General features: G+C 38.1%; 1 protein-coding gene across 1 annotated transcript in view; it reads right to left on the reverse strand.

Annotated features, from left to right (window-relative positions):
* The window catches only part of insra (insulin receptor a), a 105359-nt gene that overhangs the window by 53115 nt on the left and 40000 nt on the right, over positions 1-12244 (reverse strand). The gene's annotated exons all lie outside the window — the stretch shown is intronic.

Genomic DNA, 12244 nt, shown 5'->3' on the forward strand with positions numbered 1-12244 from the left:
ATCGTTTTTTTTTTTTTACAATTTTACTTTTCTGTTCTCATTAGTATTTTATCTCATATTTGAGCACACAGAGCGGGCATCATGTTTCTCCTCGCGGTTGCTATCTTGTTAGTCGGGCAGCAGACATCTTCACAATTTCAGAATACAACACCAGTTTGTGGGGAATTTATTAAAAAAAGAAGCTATGGAAACTGAACAAGATTTGTGATGTAAACATGATGCGATGAGACAAGATGATGAGACAAAGTGCCAATTACAGAAATCTCAACTTCAACAATACCAGCCACAGTATTTATTGGTTGTGCATGCAATGCATAAAAATGGAATAAAAGATGAAAAAGAAAAAATATATATATCTTGAAAGTAACTGCTTTCAAAATAAATAAATGAATGCAAATATCTGCTAATCTCTACTTTCAAAGCTACCTTGTTTTTCTGGTACTTCAGTTACAAACAGTAATGCAAATCTTTGAGACATTCTTTTGAATATAATCATAATAATTACTTCTAAGTGGCAAAATCAACTAAATGTATTTTGCACTCTTTTAGAAAATTACAATTAAGTCATGAAATTTCTTATATTCTTTCATTTGCTGAATCAAGTACAAAGAGCATAAAATATCAAGAATTGCAACAGATGCATTTTACAGTGAGATGTATTATATAATACATTTTACAGAGGTGACATTTTCCCCAAAACTGTGGTTTGGAATAAGCTAACACACACACACACACACACACACACACACACACACACACACACACACACACACACACACACACACACACACACACACACACACACACACACACACACACACACACACCACACACACACACACACACACACACACAAAACAAAGCACAGAATGCATAATCAGTACAGTCAGAAGATGACACCTAAAAATATCTTACCAAATCCCCCCCAAAAAACTCCTCTTTAGCACAAAATGAACAGCTAATACCTCTGGGATAAAAGCTGCACAACACTTGTGGATTAATAATGTATAAAGAATCAGTAATCTGCTGTAAATAGAAGTGTTACACTGAGTGTGAGCATACACAGCGGTGAAGAAACGGCTGTCGGCCCAGCTTTAACAAATGCTTGAAATGTCTGGGATTCCATGGGAATGGCTCCAGTAGCTGAACAGTGAGGGTTCGCAGGGTTCAACTCCACAACATGAAGTGCCAGAGCAGTTAAGTCAGCTCAAAGGAAAAGACTCGGTGCGAGTGTGTCGGAATGTCTGAATGCATTCTGGATTTATGCTCATAGAATAGCACTCTGCATATTGATTGAGCTATTAAAAGAACTCGTTGCCAATGCTTATGCAAAGCAAAGGCAACATACTTGTAGGACTTATACACAACATCTGATCGGATTCTGTTTACAAGATTACAAGCAAGTTTGTGAGTGAAATTGGACTGGCAGGAATCTTATTATGGAATATGTTCTGTAATAATCTCTGGCAACGAGCGTCTGTTTCCTGCAGAAAAGCTTTGGCCTGTTGTAGATCAGAAACCATTAAATATTGTTCAAAAAGTCACATCTGGGTGCACATGCTGGTCTCACACTTTGCTGCTTCCACCACATGACTGAAGCGCCATGGGTCCTACATGGCAACCACTCAGGCAGACAATTGGTCCATTCCCACAACTCAAAAGTTACCATCCATTTCCCACAGCCAGATGTCCCAGTGGACACTAAGCAAGAGGCAGGGTACACCCTGCACAGGCTGACAGTCTAACCTAAACTGTCTCACTCACAGCTATAGGTACCTTGACACTTGCATAAATTTGATTTGCAAGATTCCGTGCAAGTGAGCAAACTTTATCTGTCACGTTATCTGTGTGCACCTGTGTGCCAGTGTACAAAGAAAATTTTAAAATGTTAAAAACTTCTGGCACATTTTATGAACTAATCATGAACGTTGTGCAACCTTTTTGAAAACACTGCATGTTAATGCATTTCACTGTGTGCAGGGCATCTGAATGAATATGACAAGATGTTACATCTATAATAAACCATTTTGATAGCTACACTAACTCATAAGAAGGAATGAAAATGCAACTGTTTTACCAAACTATTACAATATAAATATCATAAATAATTACCTTTGAGTCAAAATACCAAATGTGTTCATCGCCGCACAGCGTGCACGTGCCAGCCTGTAGCTGTAGATAATTTCTCTGTGATTCTGGGAGTGATGAGAGAATGGTTTCATAAGCCAAATTCTGAGAGAAAATGTGTCATCAGCTAAAAGAAGCGGAGCAGCGGTCTCTGCCGACTACTGACCAGCGCACACACCATCACTTCGCTAAACTGCCAGTCAACTCTGAACGAGCAAAGCAGATAAGTAAATTTACATCTTTAGAATCACTTGATTAACCTTGTAAAGCTGCATTTTCTTAAACATAAACATTTTTTAAGTAATATAACTATTTCTCAGAGCTCTTTCAATCGAAAATCGATTCTGAATCGAATCGTCACCCCAAGAATTGGAATCAAATTGAATCGTGAGTTGTTGTAAGATTCACATCCCTATAGCGTGGCATCAAGCGGGACAAAGTGGGTTGCACTGGCACGACGAATTGCGCGGTAGTGCAGGGATCAAGTTCATGCAAGTGTCAAGGCACCTTATGGTCAACTGAGTGTCACCTATTTACCCAGCATGCATGTCTTTGTAAGTGGGAGAGGATGCCAGAGCACCTCCAGAGAACCCATGCAAGCATGGCCAGAACATGTAAATGACACACAGAAAGGACCAAGTTGGAAGCAAATCTGGAACCTTCTCGCTGTGAGGCAACCGTGCTAACCACTAAGCCAATGTGCTGCCTACATGCAGAGACTTGAACAAAAATAATGCCAATAACCATGACGCTGGATATATTACCACCTCTGCTGCAGCTGAGTAACTTTATAATTACACTACAAACTTCAAAGGGTGACATGTAGCAGAAAACTACAGATTTCAACTTTGTTATAACATTACAGTGAAGATGAATACTGATAATGACAGAAACAATGATAGTGTGATTATAATTTCATGTTTTTTAAAAGCTACAAATGCATAAATATCACCACGTTGGTAACACAATAAGATAATAACAATAATGCTATTAAAAAGGCTACAAGTTAAAACAACATTTACAATAACAGTATTATTAGGTGATTGTCAAAGTTGTGTCACAGCAGGAGATGTAGCAACACTGCTACCATCTAAAGTTGTCCTCTTTTTGTCCATGTTGACCTCCACGAGACACCTGTCTGTACCATAAACGTGTCTGAGCTGCCAAGGCCCCTGTGTCCATTCATAACTTTAGAGCGGAAGCACACCAACAAAGACGGGAAGCAATCGAGAAGAAAGCTCTGCGGACAGTTGCAACCGCAATTGTTCAGAGTCAATGGGAAACGTGCACTAAGCCATGGCTGACTGCTGTCACGAGGGAGCTGCAACAGGGTCAGAAGTACAAGGAGAAGAGTGCAATGGTGTGGTGGGACCCCCTACCCCCACCCGTTTAGTGTCGTCAGCGGTGACCTTGCTTTCCTTCCGACGTGGCCTTGGTGAGTGACTGATGTGTTCATTGCCACAATTACCCCACCGTGTTACTCTGTTTCCTAGCAGCAAGACTAAACAATAACAGATCACTGTCTGCACGCATACAAACGCACGTTATGCGCCTGTGCGATTTATAACCTATGTCTGTGCTTGCCATTACTGTTACAAACACACACATACTAATACCGCTGACCAGTCTTCAAGTGCGTCTTGTGATTGGGGGAATGATGTGCATGATGTCAGGCCAGGGTAAATTTAGAATCTCCATAACAAGAAATGTCCGGCACTGGGTCCTCACCTGACCTGGCTCAGGGGTGAATCATAGCACTATTCCAATTGTGGCTGCATGCATGACGCCAACAGTTGTTCCACGCTGCTCATAGGCTCTGGAAGCAAACATGTTAGAAGTGTAGAAAGAGCCAACCAATCAGAGGCAGACCTGTCAGTTCAGAGCCAATCTTCAATGAAAGATACTAAATGTACATTTTTCTGTAAAGGGTCTCCTGCAAAAGGAAAAAAAAATAAAAAAAAAAAAAAATTTACAAATGCAAAAAAATATCTGCATCAAATGCAACAACAGGTAGATGCTTGAAAATACTTTTGCAAACTAAAAGAAGAGCCTACAGCAATTTTATTTGAGAATGTGTCTCTGCAAATTTACACAATGCACCCAAAACATAGAACACTTTGCAAAGCTTCGCAACACAACGGACGTACTTACAACACAAACAGCAGTTTCTCCCTGGAGGACTTTAACTGGCAAACATTTCAGTCCATCTAATGGGCAGAGATGAGTAAGTTTATCAATGTATGTTATCCAAAAATTTTTCCTATTTTACTTGCAATGCACTGAACAGTAGAAAGTCAGTTAAAGTCCTCCAGGCAGAAACTTCTGTTTTTGTACTCAGAGTATTTCTACTGTGAATATTTGCAAAGCGTTTGTATGTATGCTCTCAACTTGTGGCTGACATCAAATTAAACTGTTCTATGAGCTGTAGGTTATGTTTGTGTTCTCCATGTTTGCAAGCATTTTTCAATTAGCTAGACAGCCACTTTTGTTTTTGGCAACAGCCTATTGTTGAATTTACTTTTTTTGTAAGATTTGTAAAAATGTTAGGAATTTGCTAGTGTTGTCTTAATTTGGAAATGGTTGCATCCCCTATTGGCCATTGTAGATCATTATCATTTTGTAGCCTCTTTACAAATTCTTCCACAAATGGGGGAATACCTCCAAAGTTTGGAGAAAAAACAATATTTACGTACAATGCCCTCTTAAATATAAGTTGCATATAAGATGAACGGCTTAAAGCAGTTTTAAACACTTTGGGGCCTAACTTGCACCCTGCGCAAAACAGTGCACAGTCCATCACGCAAGTATCACTGCAAGCTTCCAAATGGCGCGGTTGCCATTTTCATGCCCAGCACACACATTCTTTAAACAGCAAGAGCTTTTATGTTCATCTTTACGCCCATGGGGCATGCTGGTCTTAAAACGAGGTGTGGTCAGGTGCCACGTCAGTGCATTACTATCGTAAGGCAGCAGAAAGAGACTGCACCACAGAACAAAAAATATTTTGCTGAACGGTATGCCTCGGGGGGTACTCTGCTACTACGAGTACGGCAAGGCTGGCAAGAGCTGCTTGGGGAAATTCAGATGACGTGTGCTGTTACTAGGCCCATTACAGTAAGTGAGGAAATGGAGGTCAATTTATAATAGTAAATAAAAAAAGTCCTCAAATTCTAAGTAGAAATTTTATAAATTTTCAAATAACATATATACAAAGACATCCCCCTCCCCCCACCACACATGCGCACAATTTCATTATCCATTCTGATGATTTATTGTAAACATCATCCAACCCTATAAGTTGCTGTAACCCTATTTGGATAAATCAATATGATGCATGTGATTAAGAGGTTCCTTTATCTGTTCCAATCATTATGTGAAGAAGTTCAGAATTCGGGACAAAGGTGAAGATCTAAAGCAGAAGCACCACTTCTTTATAATTGTTTTAGTGTGTAATATACATGGAAAAACTCCAGTTATAAATGTACTAACAAATCTGCCATATACTAACACTAGTGCATTCATTCCTTAATGAAGCAAAACTAAGATTTCAGAAATACTTTAAGATGGACAGGTTCACATTAAACAAAAGAAAGACAAAAAATAAAATAAAATAAAAGACTCTTAAAAGTTTATTTTTCTGCATCAACATTTTAAGCTGCCAGCCCCTCGTGCGTTTCAGGCTCAGCCGACATCCGGATCAAACTGTGCCAGATAACAGCCATCTACAAAAATATAATCAAATGCCGTTATCTTTAAATGAGCCCTGTCAGCAAACAGCATTTAATTAAAGGACAACATGCAAAACCAAGGTTTCTTTGGCACCAGCTTACAAATTCCTCTCAGACTTCAAAAGCCTGCTTTCAATTAGAATTGAATTTTTCTATTGGTATGAACCAAACCTACAAGTAGCTCCACACCTAAATATATTGCAAATATTCTGCTGTTATCCAAAGCTAAATTGTTAGTAATCTATATTATAATAGCAAAATGGCCTCTGTGTGCATGTGTGCGTATGTATGGGTTTGAGCACGCAAAAAACGGGGAGAGCTGCCATTTGCCATTTGGTACGCTTATGCTATTTAGGTCAAGGATGAACGCTGCAAAAACAGAAAGTTGGCAGGACAAATATTTTTGGAGAAATTAGGAATTTTAGCTAACCAATAGACAATGGACGTTATGCTGGTTTTGAGGTTTTAAATGTTATTGTGTTTTATATTAGTTTAACAGTGTTAGTGTTATTGATTTATTGTGTTTTTTTGTATTCAATTAGTTTAGTCACTTTAGTGAAGTGTTATGTTGCTGTTACCACGAGTGACTTAAATGTCATCTTGGTATCATAAATCAGAAGTGTAGTGCTTTTAATGTCTTCCACCAGTCTCTGTTTGCCAAATTAAAAGCACTTACAGCAGATTGCAGAAAAACAAACAGCTGTACGTGTCTGCATGCTATTTTGATTACGCACAAACTGTGGAGAGGTGGCATTTGCCATTTGGTAATGTTTATGTATTTAGGCCTAAGGATGAACGGCACCAAAACTGAACATTGATACGATTAATATTTTTAGAGAAGCTGCATACATTAGCTACCAACACTGAACAATGGGCATTAATATTTACACTGTGGACTCACGCACCATTCCAGCAGGGGGCAGTAAATCATCTATATATTAAAAGTATGGTTCTAAAAATATTCTGGACTCACATGCCATCCCAACTCATAACAGAAACTTTGCACAATTTATTGCCACCCTTGAAAATGCTACCTATTTTATAAACACTACCCAATCTAGAGCCCGTAGATCCCCACAGACAATGCACGAGTGTTTGTAGATTTCATTACTTTAAATCATCTTTAGCCTGAAAATCAGATATAACCGTTACTTACGTTTACATGAGAATGAATTTTTGCCCATAAATATCTGAGATTTACTTTTTGTGTAACAGGCAAGATTTGAAAGCAACAAAAAACAGGAGTGATGGTGTAGTTTTTCAATACTCTCTCTCTCTGTATGTGTGTGTGTGTCCACAAATCTAATCTGTTTGAAAATAAGCAACCTTATCATAGCACTTTGCTTCAACGGATGCGCCCAATTTAATGTAAAAAGGATGAGAAATTAGCAGTGGCTGTATTGGAGAAGCTCTTTTAGAGCAGCGGGTGAAAGGGTTATAACTGTAAACATCGGCGGTAAGCCAAGTGTCACAGATCGGCAGGTTTGTTTTCTGTTTTACAAACTGCAAGTGTGTGACCCTGATGCACCTCTGGCACAGACACAACTTAACTACTCTGTTTTTTTGTAATAGGACACTACTTTTAACTTTGTTTAATATGTTTCTACAGGTTCTGAACGCTATTATTATTATTATTATTATTATGAATAATAATACTGTAACATCCAAGTAGCCGCAGGCTTTTTTGTTTGCTTTTGTTTAACCATTAACGTATCAATCGTGAGCTTAGCTAATGTTACAAATTTAACAGGGCTAAGCCGAAATGACATTTCCTAAAAACAAATTTTAAATACTACTTACACTTTCTGTCAAAAGGTCAAATAGAAAAATTGTTAATAAGAAATAGACCATCACCATCGCAAAGGAAAGTAGTTGCAAGTAATGAACAGTGAAAAACACATCTGCTAAAACCGCAGCTGTACTGACGTCTGCTAATTAAACAACACACACACATCAGCAATGTTTTAATAAACACAGGTTTTCCACTGTTTGGACAAACAGACTTTCAACACCTAATGAGGATTAACGCTCTTTTGAGTGCACTGTGTCGATTGTGCTGCACCACCTTTCCAAAAATAAGCATATGTGGTAAATCTTGAAGTGCTGCTGGATGAGCCCCTTCAAATAATAACTTATTCATGGTATTTTTTTAAAGTATTATTTGGGAATCTATTTAAATAACATCAATAAAAAGCCTTATAGGTCCCCTTCCCCCAGCCTCTTTCTGTAATGTTGGGAAATTATTTTCTGGAGGAAGTATTGATTAGTTACATGTTATGCATGAGATGAACTGAACATGATGTATCTATCCATGGGATGTGGCAGAAATATCACAAAGCATACTTAATTGATTTTAAAATAGCTGCCAGTCAGCAGGACAACATCTATTTGTGTGTCTAAGTCTTAAACCATCAAGAGTCCCAAGATCAACCATTAGACCAGAAACAGGAAAACAGCACCCAAGTGAAGAACTATAGGAAGTCTATAAAATCCCTTAGCAGGTACATGTGAAGACGGCAGTGAGCACTGTGCATGCTGTCATGTGGTTCCAGTGTGAGTTTAATGGGTCTTTTCATGCTTTAGTGAAACTAGTAAAAAAAAAAAAAAAAAGATCCCAGACCACAAGACCACACACACCCTGTCCAATCCAATTCCAAATACAAGGCTCAAGAGTCAACTTCTCATTCTTTAAAGAACAAAATATGTTAACTCAACTTGGAAATCAGACATTAATGCACTGCATAGTGCATGGTGGCACACGCAGTTAATTCCCAACAGAATTTCCTTGGTTCGAGGCTGACTATGCTCCAGTATCTTTGTACAGCTGGAGTTGTGTCCATAAAGCCAAATCAACATGTGGATCCCCAACCGAGCTTCAAGTGGTGACCCTGAGCAAAATGGAAGAAACCCAATACAATTCCATGGAATTGTTTGACTGTTCGTGTGTGCGTGTGTTTAAACAGGAACATTCTAGCAACCACACCTGCTTACTGTAATTCAACAGTGCCACAGTACTGTAATATTTTTACCGTAATAAACTTGCAGTAAGCACACTGTAGAATAACAGTACACAATGCTGGAAACTCAAGCTGCCAGTAGTTGACTATAAATCTAATTATTAGAATTATAATAATAACTACTAACTATAATAATTATAAATAATAACAGTGCACCTTTACCTATTGCTTCTTTCTACTTTTCTGTTTTTCCTAAACTAAGCACCTGATGGCTATGATGTTTTCTTGTCCATCTTTGTTTATTTGGCACTCAAGAATCAACAGATTATCCATCCACCAACAACATTATACTTTTAATGATTTCACACAACCAAGAAAAATGACATGTGAAATGATATACCTATATTGGCAATTTAATAAGTGAAATGTGCTTTATTTGGAAGACATGAATTTAGTCTGAGGATTTCAGCATCGGCCCTGTCACTGCCCGATCTGTCTCAGAAAGCTGATTTGTTACAAGATCCCAAACCTGGCCGTCTCTCCAGTTTGACATTTTCAATGCCGTCTTCATATAACTGTCACTTCTTTACCCTTTGATACTGGAATTGTTGTGTTTGCACTCCAGTTGCGTGATAAGACAGTCATCAATGTGCCCACTTCCTCATTGCACACCTTCTACACAACAACCTGCGCTATTCACACATGGGTTCAATTGGATATTACACAGAGTTTGTAACAGGTAGTTGGCATGCAGGAGTCCAGTGCATATGTGAAAGAACAGATTTTTTTAAAAAGCTGCTAAACAAATGTATGCTGTGTTGTACAATGGTGCAGACCCTGGTGTTCAGACAGCACCCATGTGCAAACATCTTATCAACACTTTGGCAGTATGAAATGGGCGGGTCTGTCCTTAGACAGCAAAAGCCTCAACAGAGAGAACGGCCCATTTCCCAGGGGCTGTGCATAGGGGGCAACGAGTAACGTTTCTCATTTGCTACACTTCCAAAAGTAGTGCACCACGACATTATGCGGAGAATAAGTGTTCATAAACAAAGTGGTTGGGTGTTGCATCATGAACGGATGGTCCAAGCTGCACTGGCAAAGAATTTGGCCTACTTAACTAAATCTGAGCACATGGCGCAGTTAAGAGATTTCAACACTAAGAGGCACACGGCTACCTTTTGGCAAAACAACATTAATCATCTTTCATTCCGATAATAACAAAGAACTATTTTTGTTTTCAACAGCAACCCTCATTTGCTTTGATTTGGTTCAAATGGAGAGTTGAAATCTGTAAATGTTAGACTGGTTAGACATGTGGCAAAGGCAGCGAGGCTTGGAAATAATGACGCCCTGCTGCACGGTAGCAGACAGCGGCTATGCATGAAGCTCCAAGAAGTTATGTGGGAAACAGATTTGACAGTGTTTTTGAAATTACAAAAATGCTGTGTTATCATTCATGTTTTAAATATCATTCTTTGGGATTTGTACCTTCCTATAATTTCTCCTAGCACTTGAACACAAATTACAAGAGTTGGTAAAATAAATAAATAAATAAATAAATGAACTCTGTGTGATTCTGTTCTACTATGCAAGTGGAAAGTTGTGAAATCTTGATCTTACCCCACCATGCAAAATGAAGTGACTCTACAGTTATATTGTGCAATTTACTGGTCAAGGCTGTAACTGGTACCAGACATACGATAACATTCTATAAATGCACCTGGAACACATTCATTTAGGATGATCAAAACGATCCACTTGAAAGAAATAATGCTTCCACTGGTAATGGAGATAATCACACACACAGCAAGATTACAGAGAAAACTATTTGATAACTAATTGACCTCCTGTGGACATGATGTTTGTGGAACACCTGGGAATTGGCCATCTTTCAATGTGTCACAATGACCTTCACCAGACAAAACAAACAAACAAACAAACAAAAAAACAATCATCTGGAAAGAAAGGTTTCTGCAATGACAGATACTGAAGCTGTTGATGCCAAAACAAAGTCATAACTAGAGATCGGGAACACAAGCTCAAAAAAAATTATTCCACCTCTTTGCAATAGTAATTGCCTGCATGTATTTCCGGTATATATTTTTGTTAGTAAAACGTTTGTGATGAAACACCTGAATTAACCAAGGGGTCAACCTTTGTAGTGAAGAGCCCATTACGGCGCATCCAGAAAGTATTCACGGTACTTCACGTTTTCCACATTTTGTTATGTTACAGCCTTATTCCAAAATGCATGAAATTCATTTTTTTTCTAAAAATTCTACATACAATATCCCATAATGACAATGTTAAAAAGTGTTTGTTTTTGTTTGTTTTTTTAGATTTTTGCAAATTTATTAAAACTGAAAAACTCATAACAGTTTTTATCCTCTTAGACTAGTACAGGTCATTAGGTTATTTCTCTAAATAAATAAATACATCTTATATTGTAAAAGAAATTACCTTGGCTTCATGCATCCTGAAGCTCATCTGCATTTTAATGTTGAATATAAACATGGAGCTGCTCCATGTGGCACAGCCACGAGGGGGAGTGCAAGGACATGCCAGCGGAACATTACTATAAATTTAGAATGCTTTTTGTTGTATTCCAACAGACATTTAGCTATGTTTAATTGAAGAAATATTAATGTCAGGAATCAGATGTCTTCATTGCTCGAGCGCTCTGCAGTTTTCTAGAACGTATTATCAAGCTGACTCAAGCAATGAATGCAGACACAACAGTGGGAAAGCCGACAATCGAGAATTGTCGGCTGTTGCGTCACATCAACAGAAGGTGCAATATCTGACACCAACAGCAAATATAATCACATAATTCAGAAACATCAATCACTTTCATTCTGCCTTGCATGTTACACAATATTTAAGAAATTGTAAATTGCATTTATCTCCAGGCCATGTGAGCAGAGTGGAGCGAGATATGAGTTCCCCGTTTTCCAATCGAGTATTTGAAAAAAAAAAAAAAAAATTGATTAATACATTTTGAAAATAACAGTTTGTTGCAGCCAAATTCAAATTGAATGAATGAATTTATTCGGCACACAGAGGTCCAGAACAACAAAAAACTTACAACGAAAGAGAGAAATAAAATAGTCCAACAATGCACCCATGTGCCCGAAAGGGTGGAGGCAGAAGCAAAAGCTTGTAAACGCCTACCACTTTAACCAAAATAAAAAATTATACACATGTATATAAAATTATACATATACCCATCATAACTATTACAAAGTATACATTGATCCATGAATTTGAATTAAAAAAAAAAAATTGTGCAATGCATGCAAAATTTCAACAGGATTAAACCGCCTACAATTATTGGACATGCTGATTTTGTTTTCACTTCACAGGCAAAGTTCCTGTGACCAGTCTGGCAAGAGCCCTACGCCAACCTTTGAACTTCTAGGAGAGTTTGAA

This window comes from Thalassophryne amazonica, chromosome 12, assembly GCF_902500255.1.
Source record: "Thalassophryne amazonica chromosome 12, fThaAma1.1, whole genome shotgun sequence".
In the NCBI taxonomy this organism is placed as follows: Eukaryota; Metazoa; Chordata; class Actinopteri; order Batrachoidiformes; family Batrachoididae; genus Thalassophryne; species Thalassophryne amazonica.